Source organism: Ostrea edulis, chromosome 6, assembly GCF_947568905.1.
Source record: "Ostrea edulis chromosome 6, xbOstEdul1.1, whole genome shotgun sequence".
NCBI classification, from domain to species: Eukaryota; Metazoa; Mollusca; class Bivalvia; order Ostreida; family Ostreidae; genus Ostrea; species Ostrea edulis.
Genome location: NC_079169.1, coordinates 71,491,480 through 71,513,058, shown reverse-complemented (window position 1 = coordinate 71,513,058; position 21,579 = coordinate 71,491,480). Strand labels below are relative to the sequence as shown.

General features: G+C 36.3%; 1 long non-coding RNA gene across 1 annotated transcript in view; it reads left to right on the top strand.

The window, feature by feature from the left end:
- The window catches only part of LOC130046935 (uncharacterized), a 43,226-nt gene extending 23,678 nt beyond the window's left edge, over positions 1-19,548 (top strand). The window contains exons 2-3 of the long non-coding RNA XR_008796006.1: positions 16,211-16,454; positions 19,100-19,548. This is a non-coding gene — a long non-coding RNA (uncharacterized LOC130046935). The remainder of the gene's footprint in view (positions 1-16,210; positions 16,455-19,099) is intronic.
- The last annotated feature ends 2,031 nt before the right edge of the window (positions 19,549-21,579 follow it).

Below are 21,579 nucleotides of genomic sequence, written 5' to 3'. Positions count from 1 at the left end.
CATGGCGCCCGGGGGTAGGATGGGGCCACAATAGGGGATCAAAGTTTTACATACAAATATATATATAGTTAAAATCTTTTTCTCAATAACCACTGAGTCAGAAAAGCTGATATTTACAAGAAAACTTTCTGACATAGTGCAGATTCAAGTTTGTTCAAATCATGGCCCCCGGGGGGTAGGATGGGGCCACAAGTGGGGGGGGGGTTCAAAGTTTTACATACAAATATAGGAAAAAGCTTTAAAAATCTTCTTCTCAAGAACCATTGGGCCAAAGAGGTTGACATTTACATGAAAGCTTTCTGACATAGTGTAGATTCAAGTTTGCAAAGGGTAGTTTGGGCCATAATAGGGACTAAGGTTTTACATGCAAATATATATGGAAAGTCTTCAGATATGGGCCAAGGTGACTCAGGTGAGCGATGTGGCCCATGGGCCTCTTGTTTTGTTTTTGTTTTCATTTTTCATGTCGTTGGTCATTTTAGTGGTTCGGGAATACGATGATGAATTTATTTGTTTCAAGTCTATGGCATGTTTTGATGATTAAAGCTGTTTTGTTTTCCAATAAAGGATATGGTTCCTTGCAAATATTGATACGTATAAGTTTGATGAAATATCTTCTACATACATATTTGTATCAGGTCAGATGACGAATATTTATACATCTAAAAAATAAAAAACAATTGCTGTGCATATGTCACACCACCTGCCATCTGTCTCAAAATATTCTCCCGTTATCAACCTACTGACACATTTCCTCTCTATCAAACTATCCTAAGCGTCTTTTCGTGTACAATATTAATTTCGTCGAATTGGAAAGCCATGTAAATAAACCGGGAAAAAGCCCATGTTGAAAAATCGTGCTCGATCCCCAGTACATCTAAATGAAATCAAGAGGTCTATATCTATGTTGCCACGAGTTGTGATAAAATTCTTGTGCATGATGGTTATAAATCTTTCGAGGGGATATAAATTCACACTATTCCCGCAAAATGTTTTATTGTAACGCTTTTAAATACATAAAATCAACCTTTCTGAACATGAATTTCAGAAAGAGAAAATATATCTAACGCTTATCATCGCCTCAATCATGCACTCTAAAGTACTACGCTATTCAATGATGCCAATGATTTTGTTGATAACATTCAAGAACTCGTTAAAATGGACAGATAATACCAGTACATTATTAAAACAATACATTTCACAAAACATGATACCTGCGTGAAACAATTTTCCTCGTTAGCTCATACAAGGGGTGTGAAGAAAAAAACCCTTCTGTCAAATATGTATCATTATGATAAGAGCAGGGGATGAAAAAGCTATTAGTGCTTTATAGTCTGTTAGTAAAATGTCCCCCAGTGTTGAAAAAATATCTAATACGACCTTAATCAAATATTGATTGTTCGATTTTCCCTTTGCGAGTAATTCTTATTAGTCCCCTACAGGTCTGTAAAATCGACAGGGACAATAGGTTTCTTCTCTGTCTGTCCGTCCCTCTGCCTGTCCCATTGGTTTTCTAGACTTTTTTCCATTATGCTTGCAAGGATTCATTTGAAACTTGTAGTGTAGTTGCAGAGTGGCAAACTACAGGCCAAGGTCAAATTCAGTCGCCGATTGTGTAAAGAATATTTCATTTATCTAACATTTCAAGCTCATTGATTGCAAAAGGAACACATTAATGAAAATATAAACCTGTTAATCACTCGATCGAGTATTTTTCTGTAGTCGGTGAGCGAAGTCAGATTAGTCGACAGTATGCAATTTAACGCCTTCCGACTGAAATCGCAGATATTTGAAATCGGCCTTCCAACATTTGATACACGAGTTCAGAAGTCCTTTATAAGTATCTAAAATGCAGACATGAATATCATATCGGTGTGTTGTATTCTGTTCCATTCGCACAATTATTTGAATATTTCCCAAACATATTTTTTCAAAAAGACGGTGAGCTTTGTGATTGATTGATTAATGTTTTCCGCCACACTCAACACTTTTTCAGTTATCTGGTGGCGCCCAGTTTTTATTAGTGGAAGAGAGAACCCAGATACCACCGACCCTCCGCAAGTAAACTGGAAAACTTTTTCACTTACCGGCGCGAACGGGATTCGAACCCGTGCCGATCAAAGGTAAGAGGCCGTGTGATTTTGAGCACGATGCTCTAACCACTCGGCCCCTCGTAGCTGCAATAATGTAGCCCTCTCTGATTTTTTTTTTTTAGGGAGAGGGCTACAACTCCTTAGGATCTCCGTAATGGTGCAAATGCGGGAGTGAATCACTCCCGCAACATTTGCGCTCATTCTAAACATTTCCTGACTTTCTTTACGTAAATAAAATGATATTCTATGTTTCTTAGTCAATATATAAATTTACAACCTGCAACTTAAGATTTGTGAGCGTTTTCAACAATTTCGATAAATTCCAATTTCTCCATTCATATTTGTGCGCCATGTTTGATGTACTGAAGTTTCAACTTCCGATTGTCAAGTCATTTGCATATGCCATATAAGGTAGTATTTACATCAATGGACAAGTATGGAGGCGAAAGCTATTTCGTCGGTATTGAAAAGGTTTGAATTTAATATCAAGTTAAAAACCGAACAGCAGAGTGTAAATTCTTTCAGCAACAATATGATTTTCCTTTCTTTGTCGAAGTGGCTCGAGTAACTACATTTTCGCGCTGATTGTCAATGTTTAGGTTTTTCATTAGATCCACCTACGAGATCTCGCGATAACAAGCATGGTGGAGCAGACGAAGAATTTTGCATGCTGTACATTATATTTAATGAAAAAGACCTCTATTAGACATGCCCGAGCACAAAGTTGGTACTCCTTTTGGTGTAAACAACATTTGGGACTAATGCACAGAGTTTATTATCGGTTATTCATAAAATTAGTTTGCACCATTACGGAGATCCTTTGGAATTGTAGCCCTATCCCGAAAACGTCAGAATAAAAATAAATTGGATAGGGCTACATTATTGCAGCTAGGCCCCTCGGTGAGCTTTTTGAACCACATCGAAACTAGGCAAACGGTACGTCGCACGATGACGGACATCGTCGCAAGCCACGCCTATTTTCTCCGTTTACACTTCGTCAAATGCCGTGTCTGTATGATTACAAAAATCCTTGACTTCATGAATATTTATGTTTATTAGTCAACCAATCGGTGAGTTTCCATAATTCTTTTTTTTTGGTAGAAAGAAAATTATTCTTAGGTCATTGCGTGCTCGTAGCGGAATGATCCGAGAATTGCCGATTGAGAACCGAAGGAGTGAGTGCTGTGTCTCACTTGTAATTCAACAACTGATATTTAAATGCTGGTTGCCGATTATTGATTGAATGATTGACTGAATATTGTTTAAAGTCCCTCTCGAGAATATTTTACTCATGTGGAGACGTCACAATTGCCGGTGAAGGGCTACAAAATTTAAGCCTGTGCTCAGCGCCTACGGCCGTTTATCAGGGGTGGATCTTTATCCTGCCACACCTGCTATGACACGGGGCTTCGGTTTTTTGGTCTCCTTCGAAGGACCGCCCCATTTAGTCGCCTCTTACGACAAGGAAGGGGTACTGAGGACCTATGAGGTACATGTATCAATATGATATAACCCTAACCCTAACCCTAAACCCTGAGGTCCAGGACAGAGGATGACTTCCCGTTGTCTCTATAATTTCTGTTTCCCTTGTTCATCATTAATCTTTTGATTTAACACAATGCTGACCTCCTCAAAACATTATTGCATAATATATTTTCCCTTCCGTTCCACGTTTTAGTAAAACCCTGTTTTCCGGACTTTTTTCGTAACGGATGCATGTACAGTATTGAGATTTGGTTAGTTGGTTGTAAATCGTTTAAAGTCGCGGTCGAGAATTTTCAGCCATATGGAGTTGTCACCATTACCGGTGAAGGGCTGCAAAATGTAGCCGTATGCTTGGCTCGGCGCTTCCGGTCTTTGAGCAGGGAGGAAACTTTATCGTGCCACACCTGCTGTTTCTAGGCCTAGGTTTCTGCGGTCTCATCCGAAGGACCGTACCTCTCCATTTCGCCTCTTACGACAAGCAAGGGGTACTGAGGACCTAATCTAACCCGGATCCCCACAGGACCAATAATCAAAATATGTGTAAAGAACGACCTCAATATTGGTATGAAACATGTCAGACAGCATTTTACCCAATGCCAGGTTGTATTGGTATACTGACTGTTGAAACCCCTGTAACATCACCTTATTTGTCAGTAGCCTTCCTCGATTTAAAAACGGACCATGCACAGAACAAGTTCTTGCGTATCGAATCAGTTTCATATGCAGGTGTTGATTGGATATTGCTATATAAATATGGGAATTACTGATTGAGAAGCTGAAGATCAAAATTTAAATAAACGTACTATACGAATCAACGATGGATAGATATGTTCTACACATTATTTTAATGTCTCTCGTTGTCATGAATTTTTTGCAATGGAGTTATTAATATGGGGGGAAACAGAAGTACTCACAAAAACCCACTTTTAAACAGCCAGTACTTTGTTTGGGAGACTTTATAATCAGCAGATTACAATCATATTTTGTCATTCATATGTCCATTCCATATACTCCTATGGACTCGAAATAGAAGATACCACGACAGAGTCTTCCACCTCTGCTTCAGACTTAGATATTTTATTGAACATAGATGTTGACGACAAACTAACAACTCAAATTTATGACAAACGGGATGATTTCAACTTCTCCATCGTTAACTTCCCCTATTATTTACTCATAGTGATAGCATGTTCTGCGTATGATTAATTTCTAAATCGAGGGAGACTGTTGACAAATACGTCTATGTTACAGAGGTTTCAACAGTTTCGATTAAAGTCAGCATTTCGCAAATTCTAGGATCGTTATAATGATCTATACTGATAAAAGAAGGAAACCAACCAAACAAACTCGAATAGTAGTAAGTTTTTGCTGAATCATTTGAAATAATTTTTTCATACTTATATAAATGGCCCGATTACTCCATGTTTCATCTAGAACGCTATTATTTACTGGATAGATATTCTATAGAATGGGATATATTTTTCACAGTGCAGCGCGAGTTATTTTCCTCTGAACACATGGGACGAAAGGCACGGTGCGGTACTCAAGTGATTGCGTCATTACAAAGATATAGATAGAGAATTTACTATTTTGGATTGTAATCAAGTGTCAATTAAGAAATTTTTGTAGAAATTAAGTGTAATTACCGACAAGTTATATGATTGTACAAAAATCTTTGACATTGATTATATTTATTTGTCCCGTGTATGATTTTTCCAGTACTCGGCATCCTTAGATCAGACTAAGACTGTCTTTAGCATGTCAGCAATTCTTCATGATTATTTTTCATCAATATTTTCGACGACCAAAGACAAAATGAATATGCCAGAAATTACATGTGCAACCAACGCATACAATTATTAACTTGCACTCATTTCACACTGTTCAAATATAGGCACACCAATTGTCACTGAACGGAAAACATTAATTATGTAATGTTCATGCCTTCAATTTGGAAATTTATATTCAACTATATATAGTAGCTTCTTCAACAAGAATGGAAAAAGGAAATATTTATATCTAGTGATCAATCATCCAAAAACTTACTTTGTTACACACCACTCTGATTCCACGCACAAGTACTCTGAAGTTGAAATTAAAAAAAATGCTAGAGTTCCTCATTGACAACATCGTGGTCTTTGGTGATCAGGTCTTCCAACAGTCTATTGGAATTCCCATGGCACGAATTGTGCTCCTTTGTTAGCTGACCTGTTTCTATATTCATATGAAGCAGAATCTACGTGATAAGAAAAAATCTCTTACTGTGCCCTTCAATTCGATATTTAGATATATCGACGTGTTGTCTATTAACAATAATAACTTTCATTCATATGTCGATTCGATATATCCCCGTGAGCTCGAAATAAAAGACACCATAGAGTAATCCACTTCTGCTTCATACTTAGATATTTTATTGAAAGTAGACATTAACAGCAAACTGACAATTCAACTGTATGACAAACGGGATGATTTCAGCTTCTCCATCGTCAACTTCCCATATTTATGTACCAATATTCCATTATCACCTGCATATGGTGTTTATATCTCTCAACTGATTCGATACGCAAGAGCTTGTTCTGCGTATGGTCAGTTTTCAAATCAAGGTAAGCTACTGACAAACAAGATGATGGTACAGGGGTTTCAACAGTCTCGATTGAAGTCAGCTTTTCGCAAATTTTATGGTCGTTATAACGATCTAGTTCGTCAATACAACCTATCATTGGGTCAAATGCTGTCTGACGTGTTTCATACCGATTGTTAGGCCGTTCTTGGCACACTGATTTTGACTACGGATAACTCCGTTTACCTGATCAGGATATGGGGCTCACGGCGGGTGTGACCTGTCGATAGGGGATGCTTACTCCTCCTAGGCACCTGATCCTATCTCTGATGTGTCCAGGGGTCCGTGTTTGCCCAACCATCTATTTTGTATTACTTATAGGAGTTATGAAATTGAGCACTCTTTGTTATCTTCACCTTTCATTCTTAGAATTGTTCTTCGTAAAATTGAAGAAACTAAACCTTGTTATTATAAGAGATGTGATATAACCTGTTAAAACTCAGCCTATAATTAAGATTGAAGGCTTTACCATGCCCTATTTATTAATACTATTGTATCTGAAGCTAAGGACCCCATCGTAAACACGCCCCCTACTTCTGGTGTAAGGAAAGTAACTGCAAAATTGTAGGCCATTTGAGGACAATATAACCTGACTTATTCCTGTTGACTCCCGGTGGAGCATAGGGTTGCAACAACACCTCGCCAACGGACTCTGTTCAGGGCTGTTCTCTTCAGCTGAGTCTACGTCATTCCGGCTTCCTTCACTTCGCTCTCGACGGATCTTCTCCACGACTGTTTGGGCCGTCTCACTTTCCTTTTTCCTTGTGGGTTCCACTCTAGTGCTTGTCTTGTGACGTTGTCAGTTGGTTTGCGGAGCGTATGACCTATCCAGCCCCATTTTCTTTTCTTGATGTCCTGGCCGATCGGATTCTGGCTGGTTCTTTTCCATAGGTCTACGTTCGAGATCTTCTCCGGCCACCTGATGTTGAGGATGTGGCGCAAGCACTTGTTAACGAATGTCTGTATCTTGTTGGTGATGGTGTTGGTTACCCGCCATGTCTCGGATCCATAGAAGAGGACTGCTTTGACATTGGTGTTAAAGATGCGGACCTTGCTGCGCTGGGATAGAGTTCCAGATGGGTCGCAGGGTGTTGTAGGCTACCCTTGCTTTGTTGACCCGGCTCTTAACGTACTCGTCTGCGCCGCCATCAATGTTGACCACGCTTCCTAGATAGACGAAGCGGTCGGTTTCCACGAGGTCCTTTCCGTGTAGCTGCAGTGGTTGGTTGAGTCGGTTGTTCATCTGCATCGCCTCTGTTTTCTTGGTGTTGATCTTCAAGCCGGTCTTTTCTGCCTCCTCCGCTAGTCGAGTTAGCTTGGAGTGGGCGTGTTGTTGCTTGTCAGAGAGAAGGCTGATGTCATCCGCAAAATCCAGGTCCTCTAGATGTTTGGTGAGGGTCCACTGGATGCCGTTGTTGCTGCCCTCTGTGGTTCTTCTCATGATCCAGTCTATGACGATCAGGAAAATTGTCGGCGATAGTATACAGCCTTGCCTCGCTCCTGTCTTCACTGCGAAGGGGTTAGTCAGCTTCCCGTCGTGGATGATCTGGCAGGTTGAGTCCTCGTACAGCTTCTTGGTGGTGTTGATGAGTTTTTGTGGGATTCCGTAGTGCTGCATCAGCTTCCAGATAGTCTCCCTGTCGACGCTGTCGAATGCTTTCTCGAGGTCGACAAAGGTCGTGTAGAAGGGAGACTGCCACTCTGCGCATTGCTCTATGATGATACGCAGAGTTGCGATATGGTCCGTGCACGATCTCTCCTGCCTGTTCTGCTCTTAGCTCCTTGTCTAATGCCTCCTTCATTCTCTCCAGGATGATTCTTGTGAGCACCTTGCTGGGAATGGACAGCAGCATGATTCCTCGCCAGTTGCTGCACTGGGAGAGGTCCCCTTTCTTCGGAAGCTTCACCAGGTACCCAAGCTTCCAGTCGGCAGGTACTTGCTCCTCTTCCCATATCTTCACTAGAAGAGGATGTAACATCTCTGCTGCTGTTGCCGCTTCGACCTTAAGAGCTTCTTGGGGGGATGCCGTCCGGACCTGAGCCCATATTCATAAAATATCTTACGACATAGCTTGAAAAAATATTGTCTCATAATTAAATACCGATCACAAGGTCATTTAATATGTATTCAAGTTTTATAAACCATGGATGTACTTTACATATTAATTAAGAAAGTCTACAAGAAATGAAAAATAAGAAAAGTATAGTGTTTGTAAATTTTGATCTTAGTCGTAAGATATTTTGTGAATAGTACCACTGCTGCCTTACCGTTCAAGGACTTGATGATCTCTGACTTGGTTGGTGGATTGGTGTTGATGCTGAGGGAGCCCCTGGTGTTATGTCGGGAACTACTTGCGGTGGTGGTCAGTTGATGACTTCTTCAAAATGCTCCATCCATCTTCTTCTTTGCTCCTCGTCGCTTGCGATGATTTTCCCGCTCTTGTCCTTGACTGGCTTACTCGGGTTGAATCTCCTTCCTGACAGGGCCCTGGTGATCTCATACACTCTCATAAAATTGATATTTATAACTTTCAATTGTAGTAAGTCCCTGATGCACGCGTGATTCAGCACCACTAGCTAGTAGTCTATCAAATGCACGGGTTCTTGATACTTGATTGCATTGCCGTTAAATGGAACCGCTTTTTGAGAAATGCTGCGTCTGAATGATGCTCAACTTAGCAACTCAATTGGACCATTGGAAGCAGGTGTGTCACAATTTGCAGTTGCAAGAAATTTCAATGTTGCACAAAGCACCATCGCCTTTAAAGCAGTTATCAACAGCATGGTTCAACAAATGATCGTCATAGAGCAGAGAGACAATTTGGAGGAGCGAGTCTGCACGAGCTAAACGACACCGAGTATCACACACGTCCTCCCAAAAGAAGAAATCTCAAGAAATCGGGCATCACATCTTTCTATACCGAGCACTTTTCAATATCAATAGTTTACCCCAAAAAAATTTTCATTTTAAATTTATTCAGTGAGTAGTTAATTAGTGAATAAAATTCCTCTGAAAGATATATATTTTTATCATGCACAAAGTTTAATTAAATAAAGATTTTTCAAAAAACCTATGACATCACATGAGGATCGATCTACCTTGAATGCCAATTAAATTCCCCGTTTAATCGTGTCGGGATGCGTCTATGCAGTTAATAGTAGATTACACACCGTTAAAGGTAAATATATAAATTTTAAATAGGTATCTAAAAGGAATCTAAAAGTAAAATGTTAGAATGTATTGCAGAATTACCCATACTTCCCCAAACAACTCCTGCATTTAGAAAGAAATATAAACATGTTTAATGGCAGGCTTCATAATCGTATCAAATCGTAAAGATAACGAACAGTGATCCATCTCATAACTCCTACAAGCAATACAAAATAGATAGTTGGGTAAACACGTACCCTTGGACACACCAGAGTTGGGATCAGGTGCCTAGGAGGAGTAAGCATCCCCTGTTGACCGGTCACACCCGCCGTGAGCCCTACATCTAACTTTCTAACTTTCAGAAAATTGAAATACATGTATTCAACAAAGAGACAAGACACGTGGACATTTCGATTCAACTACACAATGCAAGGTGAAGATAACGAACAGTGATCAATGTAGCATTAAGCTGTCAACAGAATTATTTGAATCCTTTGTCTGAAAGTAACAGTAACAGTAAACTTTTGAAAAATAGTATGAATAAATTCAACTATCGTGTTTCAGATTTAGGTTATGAGTGTGTATGTAGATTAGATGTCAAATTATAAGTTTTGTCATGGACACTGAATGATCTCAATTTGTTTTGTCATCATAGCTGATCTCCAAGTACAACAAAGACAATTCCTTTTATAGCACTCCGGTTGCGATGAATATTTCATCGGATGAACTTCGATAATTGATACTATATTTTTAAAAACATACAACAGTTACATCCATTGAAAGGCTATCATACTACCAAAACATACTGATAACAAGATAACACCTGATCACCCACCACCTCTGTTTCTTTGATCAGTCGAGCTTAAGCGGCGTGGAATGTCATTGAACTTAGAATAAAAATATATGTCATACAGTTTGCACTATTCACCAACTTGCTTCCTGCTTATGACTTGAATTTTGTTCAAAGAATCTATCTTGCGCAGTATAAATTACCTTCCACTTTATTACATGTTACTAAACAAAGCAAACATCACGGGCATTAAAATAAGGAAGTCTTTCATTTCTACAGCACACACATTACATCGATTATCATATTACTCTTGAACTAACATAATTGTCCTCCAAAAGATCTGCAAGATTCATATTTCATATGGGAAGCAATATACAATTGATGCAGAAAACATAACATATATCAAACTGATTTAATCCTTCGTTACTGAGAGCAGTGATATCTAATTCATTTAATGACTGTATTACATTCTTCCCATTGTTATTGAGAGGAGTGGGTCTCAAAATATTACTACAGTGGAAAGAGGGTCACCATTAAAAATTTATAACATTTGGTTGTTTGTAAGACGGCGTTAATCCTTTTTTTTTTTATTATTATAAGGAGAGGAACATCTTTCATTGTACTAACATGCGACAAGTCATCGAATTGATTCGCAATATTGCATAGTTAATATACTTGATCTTCAAGAGGTTAACAATGATTCGAATGAATTACTACGTGCAGGTACCATTGTACATACTTTTCGTGCCTTTCGCTGAGCACAAGCCGTCGACTTGCTGTGTTCGACAGGTGAATTGGTTTTGCCCATTTGTTATCACGAGAGAATCTGACAGCATCATGTTTAAACTGACAGTGTATACATGTACTTTCCTTTATGATTTTCTATAAACCAGTTTATCATCGTGATTAGTGGGCAGATCAAATATATTCTTCTAAAGGTATTCTACTTCCTTCCAGGAAATTACTACCCTGAGAAACATTGACTTTATTTTTAATTAGACGGAAATTAAAGATACATCTGTCATATATATTAGAAATGTACAGAGAATCCTCACTCAGCACAAAGCAGAGTTGAGAATCCGTGAGTTTAGATGGAGTAAACGTGAGCATTATTATCATTTTGTCATCAATATCATCTGTCTGACGTGTTTCATACCTGTCCAGTTGTTGGGCTGTTCTTTACGCACTGATTTTGACAACGGATTACTCCGTTCATCTTATCCATGTATAGGGCTCGCGGCGGGTGTGACCGGTCGACAGGGAGTTGAACGCCACCGGAAGAGATTTTTTCTTTTCTTACTTTTGGACAAATTCTGCCACATGAATATACACTATATACATATTAAGAGACGGTCCAGGATGGTAGTTACACTGACATATGATGCCTATAATAAATACTTTATCTATAAATATTTTTGAGCATTTCATTTGCAAGAAAAAGTCATTAACATCATGAAATTCAACATTCGTGCACGAATCGATTCTCAATCAGCATATAAATTCATTTTCTATATAATTATGTGGAATAAAATTTGCCATTAATTCTCTTCTTCGTATTAACTATTAGGTAGATATCAAGCATTTGATCGAAAGAATGACTACACGGCTAAACTGTGACAAATTAAAAAGGTTAAATTTACACCGTTTCGTTAGGGATGGCTACGAGATTTGATAAATGATATACCTATCCGAAATATGTACATATGTATGAGTCAGTCTGTTTTATCTTTGAGTATACCTGATAGGAAAGTCACTTTCAACAAGTTCTCTGATAATTCCTGTATTTTTCAGGAACATTAATGCAAATATATCATGCTAATGACTACATCATCTACGGACTTCAAAATAACCTTTGTTAACAATTTACTCTTTCTTGACAGTAAAAAATTATACACTTATGAAAAAAATTCTTCCAGGAAAAATAAACCTTGGATGAAAATTCTTAAAAACGATATTGAACTTTTTACAAATTCCTATATAGAGAACTTAATTTCAATGGAAAATAAATTTCAAACTTTTGATAAAATACCACCAGATTTTTAATGATCCTAATAAGATCTTTTTTCTCCCAAGAGAAAATATCTCTAAAAAAAAAATTCCCTTTGCAAATTCATCATTCCCTCATGACTGTTTAAAAAGTAAATCTGTCAGGAGAGAAAGACACGTGACAAGAGTAACTCTAAGGTCTGCAGATGGTGGTCTATTCTTTCACATCTTTAAATTTCCTGAAAACGGTATATATAAAAAAGATGAGTGCCGATATGGCATTTGGCAGACTTATCCGATAACGATTTTACCTGAAAGTATGAATGAAATATCGGGAAAATAGCACATGTACATTGTGTAATTTCTTATTTACTGAAATGAAGGATTTTTTAAAGGTCTGTCGAACAAACCATGCTCCATCGCACAATGACTGATACTTGCGGGGTGTGCTTAAAACATTTCTTCCCGCTTTGGATGGCTGATAACTTTGTCCACATAAAATGGATCTAATTAGAAAGCACAGACTGCGTAAAAAAACGACATTCAGTCAAAATCTGCAGCAGTATTTGCACCAAAAACATCATACTTCACAAATCTTTGACGTAATCACTGACATCGATATGGTTCTATTGATGACAAACAGTGCTATGTTTTTATTGATGACAAAATGTGCTTTTCGAATGGAAGAAAATTAATTTACTAACACTAGTAGAAATGCTTCTCTATTATAGAAAACATTGGTTTTACATCTTATATCAACTGATACATGAACCAGCGTCAAAGGAGTGGATGAAGAAATCAAACTATATATATATATATATATATAATGATGAGTGCCGAAATGGCATTTGGCAGACTTTTCCGATAACGATTTTACCTAAAAGTATGAATGGAATATCGGGAAAATAGCACATGTACAAATGTGCATTGTGTAATTTGATATTTACTGAAATGAGGGATTTTTTAATGGTCTGTCGAGCAAACCATGCTCCACTGATTTTCACACACACACACACACACACACAGTGAAAGAATAAGACATTAAGGAAAGTAATTGTGAGATTTATTCCGAAAAGGGTTGTATTTCTATTTTACATTTAGTTGAAAAATTATTTACCCGGACGCAGTGGTTATGAATTTCACAACTTTGGTAAATGCTTCTCTCATTATTATGATGAATTAAGTTTGGTTGTGTAATGGCCGGGAGTTTAAGATTTGTAAAGAAATGTTCGTCCACAAAATGAACCATAAAACCCACAATAGTCTCAGAAAACCCTTACCCATAAAATTCACCCTAGGCTTGCTTATCACGACCTATTTGCTAGGTGTCCATCAGTAAATTATTTGAAAAAATAACATCATTTAAAAAAAGGTTTTTTGTCTCTACCATTCATACTCTTGGGAGGATGAGGCTTTGTCCATATATATACATGTATACCGATAGATGATCAAATTGAATGTGTTCAAAAGTTAGCGTACGACGACAGACAATCTGAATCACAATAGGTCACCTACATGTAAATGACCCTACTAACCCAAAATGTCATCTTGCACGACGAAAGCACTGCTATATGTCTTTCGGTGTCATTCCTGATATGATTTATTCATACTACATATCCATGCACGTCTATTTCCAATAAATAATAAGCAACGACAATTAGCTCTCCCAAAGTACAGATAATAGTGAGTTGCGACTACAGTAAAAAAAAAAAAAAAAAAAAAAAAAAACACCACAAAAGACTGGAAAATACATAGTTTCCGGCAATGCTTTAATATACACGTACATATACGCTATCCATAGTGATTGTGCCAAATTATATATATCAAGAAATGTATACATGTCTAATCAATGTACTGTGTATGTATCCTTCCCATCCTGACCGTGTTTATAGAGTACAAACATTATTCGTTCATTGCGATATGTTGGACTCTCAATGTCTGTATAAGTTAGTAAGTGAAATTTATCCTGAAATCGGCATACAGGCAACATGTCGCCGCTCACATAAAAGTAAATACTGGGCCTGAATACCTTGTTAATTTCAGGTGGATTTATGTCAACATTTTCTGATATTTTGACCAGAAGTTATTGAATTAATAACGAACGAACAACATGGGTAATACATCTTTGATGACACTGTTTACAAATCATCAATTTTAATGTCATGCGTAGTTCTGGTGTTCATCCCATCAAAACCTCCGATGTCAGGTGAACCAGTGCCATACAATTAGATGAATGAGAAATCACATCGGAGTCCAATTTTCCAGTTTCAGAAGAGGGGAAAAAAAAACTTTTGTTCGTAATTTTTTTTCTTCAGACTTTATTTTTAAAAAATAACATACCTAAAACTGAAAATACCCCCGAGTTCAATTAGAGTATTTTACATGTAGCTTTAGCTCCAAACATCGAACAAAATTATGGTATAATATAATCCAATTAAAATGGTAAAATCAAAATGTCATCATCAAAAGCAGATACAAATTTGGATAGACATGTACATGAGGATCTGCCCCAGTATTCAATTCCAATCTTTCCCGAAGACTTAATTGAAATATGTTGTTAACATATTTTCGGACACATGTACCATTCAAACAGACAAACAAATAATTGTGCGTGCATTTGATATTAACCTCTTTCCAACGTCCGTAATCGGAAGTAGATACAACTCGAGCACGATATTCGCAACCCTGCTTACAAGTGGCTTTCCCCTCTTCAAATCAATGATGATGTATGCAGTCGAAGAATGAAGTACCAGTTTTAAATTGTATTTCTTTACATACCCTTATTATTACTTCAATAGCATTTTGTAACTTTAAAGTGAATATAAATTTTACTTTCTTTTAAATATTCGAGTTATATTTTCATAATATATGGTTGAATTTGTGTGTCCAGACTATTGAATGTTCTACAAGGTTGACCAAAATAAATTCTACATTCTACTACATGTGTTTTCTGCAAAGTTACACGTGGGAAAAGGATGGAAAAACACATTTTTGAGGACATTTCTATTCAAATGATATCAAACTACTAAGCAAACAAACAAAAATAAAGTAGCATTGTTGATGCTAACGAAAACTCAAAGAGATATTTTATAGATGTAGTATTAGACCAATCGGTTAAGATAGCAACATTTTAAAATTTTCATTCTCAAAACCATGAGAACTTTTTCAAAAATTTAACTTAATTTTGGTTTCAACACGTACTGTTTCTTTTATTTTGCCATCATTAAAAAAAAAACAACAACAAAACTTCGCGTGGTTGGTGTGAAACGTTGATGTACATGTACTAGTGTGGTGTGCAAATCCAGTGGCTGCCTTTTGTAAATCTTTCTTTTGATAAAATACATCCCCTCCAATCTGTGCTTCAACTGTCATTTGCCTTAACAGAGAATAAATTTTGAGTATTTGAAAATGTTTTTGCTTTTTAATTCCATATTCTCAGTTGCCGAAAATCCCCAATATCATATTCCTTCCTTTCTAATCATCTATGTTACAAAATTGAAACGAGAACGCAAGCCTAAATTGATTCTTATAGAGCCAATAATATATATCTCGAAGACACGTCTGTATAAGCTAATGTAATTCCAATGTAGAATATAATTTTTTAACAGTCTTGCATGGTGTTATCATGTCGATCTCTGTGAATCTAATTCAACAAATAACAGTATTCTCGAAACACGAAATGCAATATACAGGAGAACCCTATACAATAAACTACGTCAAACAGCTTACAGAACATATTGTGGTAATTATTGCATTTAGCTATTAGTATTCCAAGCAAATTAGTCGTAATATATCGTGTTAAAGTAACTTATTTCAATTGTTAAGGCAATTGTAGGGAGGACTAGGTTATATATGATGTCACAATAGGCGGCTGCAAACAGTCCCTTAATTTGACGCAATGATTGTGTCACTTCCTAGTCCATTATGCGATGAAAAATCTCATTTACTTCAGGTGTTAGTGATTTCTAAATGGCTATGTATACACCCACGTTACGTTTATAGAAATGCAAACATTCGTGCCCCGTCTGACGGAATATCGGCCTTTATATGTGACATTCTATCGCTAGATGTTTTCATTCTTACAGATCGCCACACAGGGATGTCGCCAAGCAAAAGCCTGATACTTGCAATCACGGGATTGTTTCTTTGTCTTCAGCTATACCCAGTGAAAGGTTTTAACTGCAATGACATATGTTTACGAGGAATTGTATCAGAAAGTTGTAACTGCAATGTTAAGCTTCCGTTCCGATGGGGAAAACGTTCTACACTTCGACTTCCATTCAGATTTGGAAAAAGAAGTTCGATTCCGGATTCTTATTCTGACGAAAGGTGAGATAAATGTTTAATACTATGACATGAAATGTGAGATAAATATTAAATACTACGATATGAAAGGTGAGATAAATATTAAATACCACGATATGAAAGGTGAGATAGATATTAAATAATACGATATGAAAGGTGAGATGAATATTAAATACTACGATATTTAGGGTGAGATAAATATTTATGAAAGTCGAGATAAATATTTCATACTATGATACGACAGAATAGTATAATATTTACTGAATAAAAGATGTCTGAATTTGCGTAGACATGATCGGACGATTCATATCCCTAAGCATATATGAAAAACAAACTATGTTTAACTTGCTTTCAAAGTGATATGTTGCAAGAAATAATGTAGACACATGTGATATGAAAATGCAATACTTTGAACTTTGTATGCAATTGAACATAGGAACAAAAATAATTTCTGCTTTCACTGAATAAACCATACATAATTAATCAATTAATGATGCAAACTGTTATATACAACGTGGATATATGTATTGCAATTATGGTTATGAAATGAAGTTATCAGCGAAAAGTTTATTGAGATATTTTGTTTCAATCAAAATTCTACATGAATTGTAACGTTTTAAATTTAAAAATTCAAGTAATACACCATTTCCTTCGAAATTAAAACAGAGGCTAAAATGTATAAAACGATACTTTATTTTTGTGTATTGTGGAAAATGAACTATATATATGTATTAGAATATATATTTTACACTTTTTTGGTCCGGTATGTTAGAGTTAAGGGTACAAACTTGGTTCATGAAATATTGAATAGCATACTCGCTTAACACCATTTACTAGTAGTTTGTAATTTGATGTACAGGTATGTGTCTAACAACTCACGCGTATGCTAATATATTAACAGCAGTCATATCGATTTTCTCCAAACAAAGTAATGACATATGACAATGAATTTCTGGGAGTCTTTTAACAACTCTTACAGATGCTTGTATTTGATATGTCTTTATTCCTTTCTGTAAAGAAACCATCACCTGTCCCAATCATAAGGTACTCCCATTAACTCCCATTAACATTGGAATAACGAAAACGTCAATAAATGCCATAACTGTATTAACGAACTAAAATTAAAACCGAAAAGATAGAAAACGGTATCATTCAGCGGACTATTGATAAATTTGCCAGACAGCACAAAAAGTATCCGTCTGTAATAGGAAATGTTATTCATCGTTAAGCTTAGTGAGTACACTTTTTGTCAAACAAAACAACTGGATGATTAAATTATAATGTGTTAAGTGAAAAATATGACATAACACGATAATTATTATGTAGATGCCTTTTAGTAGAATGATAGGCATTTCAGATCAATAGGTTCAGGGAGCAATGGCATTACATTAGATTTGACAATTTGGGTAAGGAATTATAATTTGTCACAATATTTATGATTAAATGATTATGTTTATAAGCTAACGTCATCGACTGACGTGTACAAAGTGTGGTTTATATGTGACTCATTCCCGGGTATTAAATACCGATCCTCGGAACAAAAGTGATCAATCCCCGGGTATTAAATACCGATCCTCGGAACAAAAGTGATCAATCCCCGGGGCAGAATATATCAATCCCAGGAACAAAAGTTATCAATCCCCGGGGCAGAAGATATCAATCCTCGGAACAAAAGTGATTAATCCCCGGGGCAGAATATATCAATCCCCAGGGCAGAAGAGATCAATCCCCGGGGCAGAAGATATCAATCCCCGGGACAAAAGTTATCAATCCCCGGGGCAGAAGATATCAATCCTCGGAACAAAAGTGATCAACCCCCGGGGTAGAAGATATCAATCCCAGGAACAAAAGTGATAAATCCCCGGGGCAGAAGATATCAATCCCAGGGGCAGACAATATCAATCCCCGGGGCAGAAGATATCAATCCTCGGAATAAAAGTGATCAACCCCCGGGGTAGAAGATATCAATCCCCGGGGTAGAAGATCCTTCGTATAAGACGCATCCTCTTGTTACAAAAAATGTACAGTACATACATGTAGTTTTTAAAAATGATACGGCACTTTCACTAAGTATGAAATTCTGGAAAGAAATAAAAACTCACAATTATCACAACTTTTACCGAAAACACTCGTGGATTAAAGCTTAAACACAGGAATTTCACCGAATCATAGCAAAGTCTGCCATTCAGAGATTTTCAAGTCACTCAAAGGTTTAGTTTTTCCCAGTGTAAAGGAATGGGAAGAAAATGTTAAATATGTACACAGATAAATTCATCATACATATGTATAATACAAATATAACGCAACAAAAGAAATATTTTCACATAGAAAAGGAATATTGAGGATGATACTTATACATACACTAATACGTTTATATGGTAAGTACAATATACCACACAAGGAACCTACAATACTGCACAATCGAATATCTTGAGTAATGTGGCTTACATTACCATATCATTTGTTTTCCCTTAATGTTTTATCCACTTAAAATGCATGCTATGAGTGCTCCAAATAGGTTTTCGTTTTTATCATCTTTAGCTGCATTAGTGACTTCATCTAACCCACACCAGTATGTCACTTGTAGAAAAGTGGTATATCAATATGTAAATTAGCATTCATGTTTTATTTTCCATGCATAAATGATTTTTTTCTTTTTTGTTTTGAAGAGTGGCCCGACTCCACGATATAGTCAGTATATTGGCAGCTTCAGACTCTTTGGACTATTAAGGTACGACAGAAAGTAAAAAATCGGATGTGTGTAAATCAAAGTGCTTGGTGTGAAAGGAACTGCGCTCATATACCTCTAGAAAGTGGATCCCATTCCATCATACATCTGACGTCACAATGACTTACTATATATATTTTTTTCTTATGATGTAATAAACCACTCTAGTATCTATGAAAATTTCATTATTACGATTGTACATGTATTAATTATAGGATGACCTAGTTTTCATGTCTCACCATGTTATACTGTAACACAGACAAATGTTCTAGAGCTAACACATGGATGTATCTACCAATCTAATTATAACGGTTTGAAAACGATTGTATTGGAGATATCAACATATTTTGTATGTAATAGCATGAGAGCATAAATTAACAATTTCATGACTGTAGTTTTTTTGTTTTTCTTAAATTGGATGTATATATATATATATATTAATATGTTTCCGGTGCTACCGTTGTAGCGAGCGCAGCTAATGTATACGTATATGTAAATATTTATCTGTAACAGACATACAAAACAAGAAAACTCTGAAGTCATCTTGCAACACATTTTATCCGCTTGTTCATTAACGTGGGAAATACAATGCAATAAACCGTACATTGTGACGTCATATTCAGTAATGGCTGCTGTTTCAACAAAACGTATGAAGTGTCAAACTATATCTCTCTCAAATTAAGTGTATTCAATATAACTGATTGTAAACTAAATAAAATGCAGGAATATAGTTGTTACTACTAATGTCTTTTTTCATGAATAATTAAATATTTTTATGTTTTTTACAAAATGTATTGGTTGAGAATAATCCACTTATATCTGAAGGGAATTCTTCAAATTGATGTCATGAATGTGTACATTTTTGGCCTGATCATGCAAGATTGAAAGAAAAGGATTTAATCCCTGCCACACATAAAGTCAATATTTATCTATTATTGAATAATGAAAGAATTAGTATATCGTTTTTCATATTGCTTACATTTTACTCTGGAAATAGAAATGATACTGTCAACATCACAGTCTGTAATAGTCTCTAGCAGGTTGAAGTCACCCGGATATCTAAATTATTAAAGTGTACTTCCGTAATGGTATATGCGTGTTGGAAAATCCTAAATGCCTTCTTCTTGAAACTAGACAATGGAAAAATCTTGGTACAAGTTATGCAGATGCATTTCGGAAACGTCTTTAAGTTATATAAATCACGTGACTCGAACGAAAGAAAATGACATTCTCTACCATTGTTCCGTGCGCTACTCCCACTATAAGTGAAGGTTGCGTAACGCGCCCTCTGGTGAGAGAATGAGAAAATGGGGTAGACAATGTAGCGCACACTATGGAATTTTAACAAATTCTCTTATAAACGTGTTACCATTAGAGCTCGCTATAATGTCCTTGGAAAAGACAGAGATTGCTTCTCTCTTTTTAAAATTGAAGTATGTGTTATCATATGATTACTGTTCACTTACTTTGTCTATTGATACTTGAGAGTAACAGCTATCTTCAATATTTTTCCTGGAGACAAAATTGAAGATCGTCCTGTAGATATGTTGACAGTAAATGCACATTAATGTACAAACACCTGACCTGTGATGTCAATTCTAAAGGTCAAATGTCATATAATTCACTGTGTTTATCCCTATATTTTAGTCTTGAACACTATTAACTATTCAAATGACAGAATCCGTTAAGATAAAATTCAAGAGTGATTAATCAGAATGCAATTCTATGATTGTAGGCTTCTGCAATATGACGTCTTCTAAGGCATTATATCATCTACGGTTTATCAAAACAAATCTTGATTGACAATTCAATTCAAAATTTTGAAAGATCAAGATGTCTTATCTTTTTTGTCTTTGACTGTAGAATGATAATGAATGGTGTATGACTTCAAGGTCCATGCTCAATTACTTTGTTTTTACGGGAAGACTATTTGATTTGGAGAGGGTGGGGTAAGTGTACTTATTGTACATAAATATAACGTCCTTGAATATGTTAGAAATTATAACATCTTATTTTTACTATTGAAAAAAATTATATTCTGACCTCATTATATATTTTATTCACAATATCCAAAATGTTCTGAAGGTTTCAGAGATCAGCTACTAAGCTGTGTTTCAATTGATGAAAAGAAAGTTAGCATAACTGTCCCATTTGATATATGCATAAAATCTTAATTATTTCCCCTACCTCCCTGGAATCCCAGACCCACCGTCTGCAAAGTGCCCCTAGCATGGAATCCTTCTGGCAGTCACTTAAACAGTAGCATGACCAATAACAGACTCGAAAAGAGACAGAATCAAATAAATGCTTCATCATTAATTCTTTTAATCATTGGAATAAAAGTTTTGATAATACTAACCAAAACAAATGTTATGTGTCTTGGGCTAAACAGAAAATAGATTGTGTTTACAATACATGTAT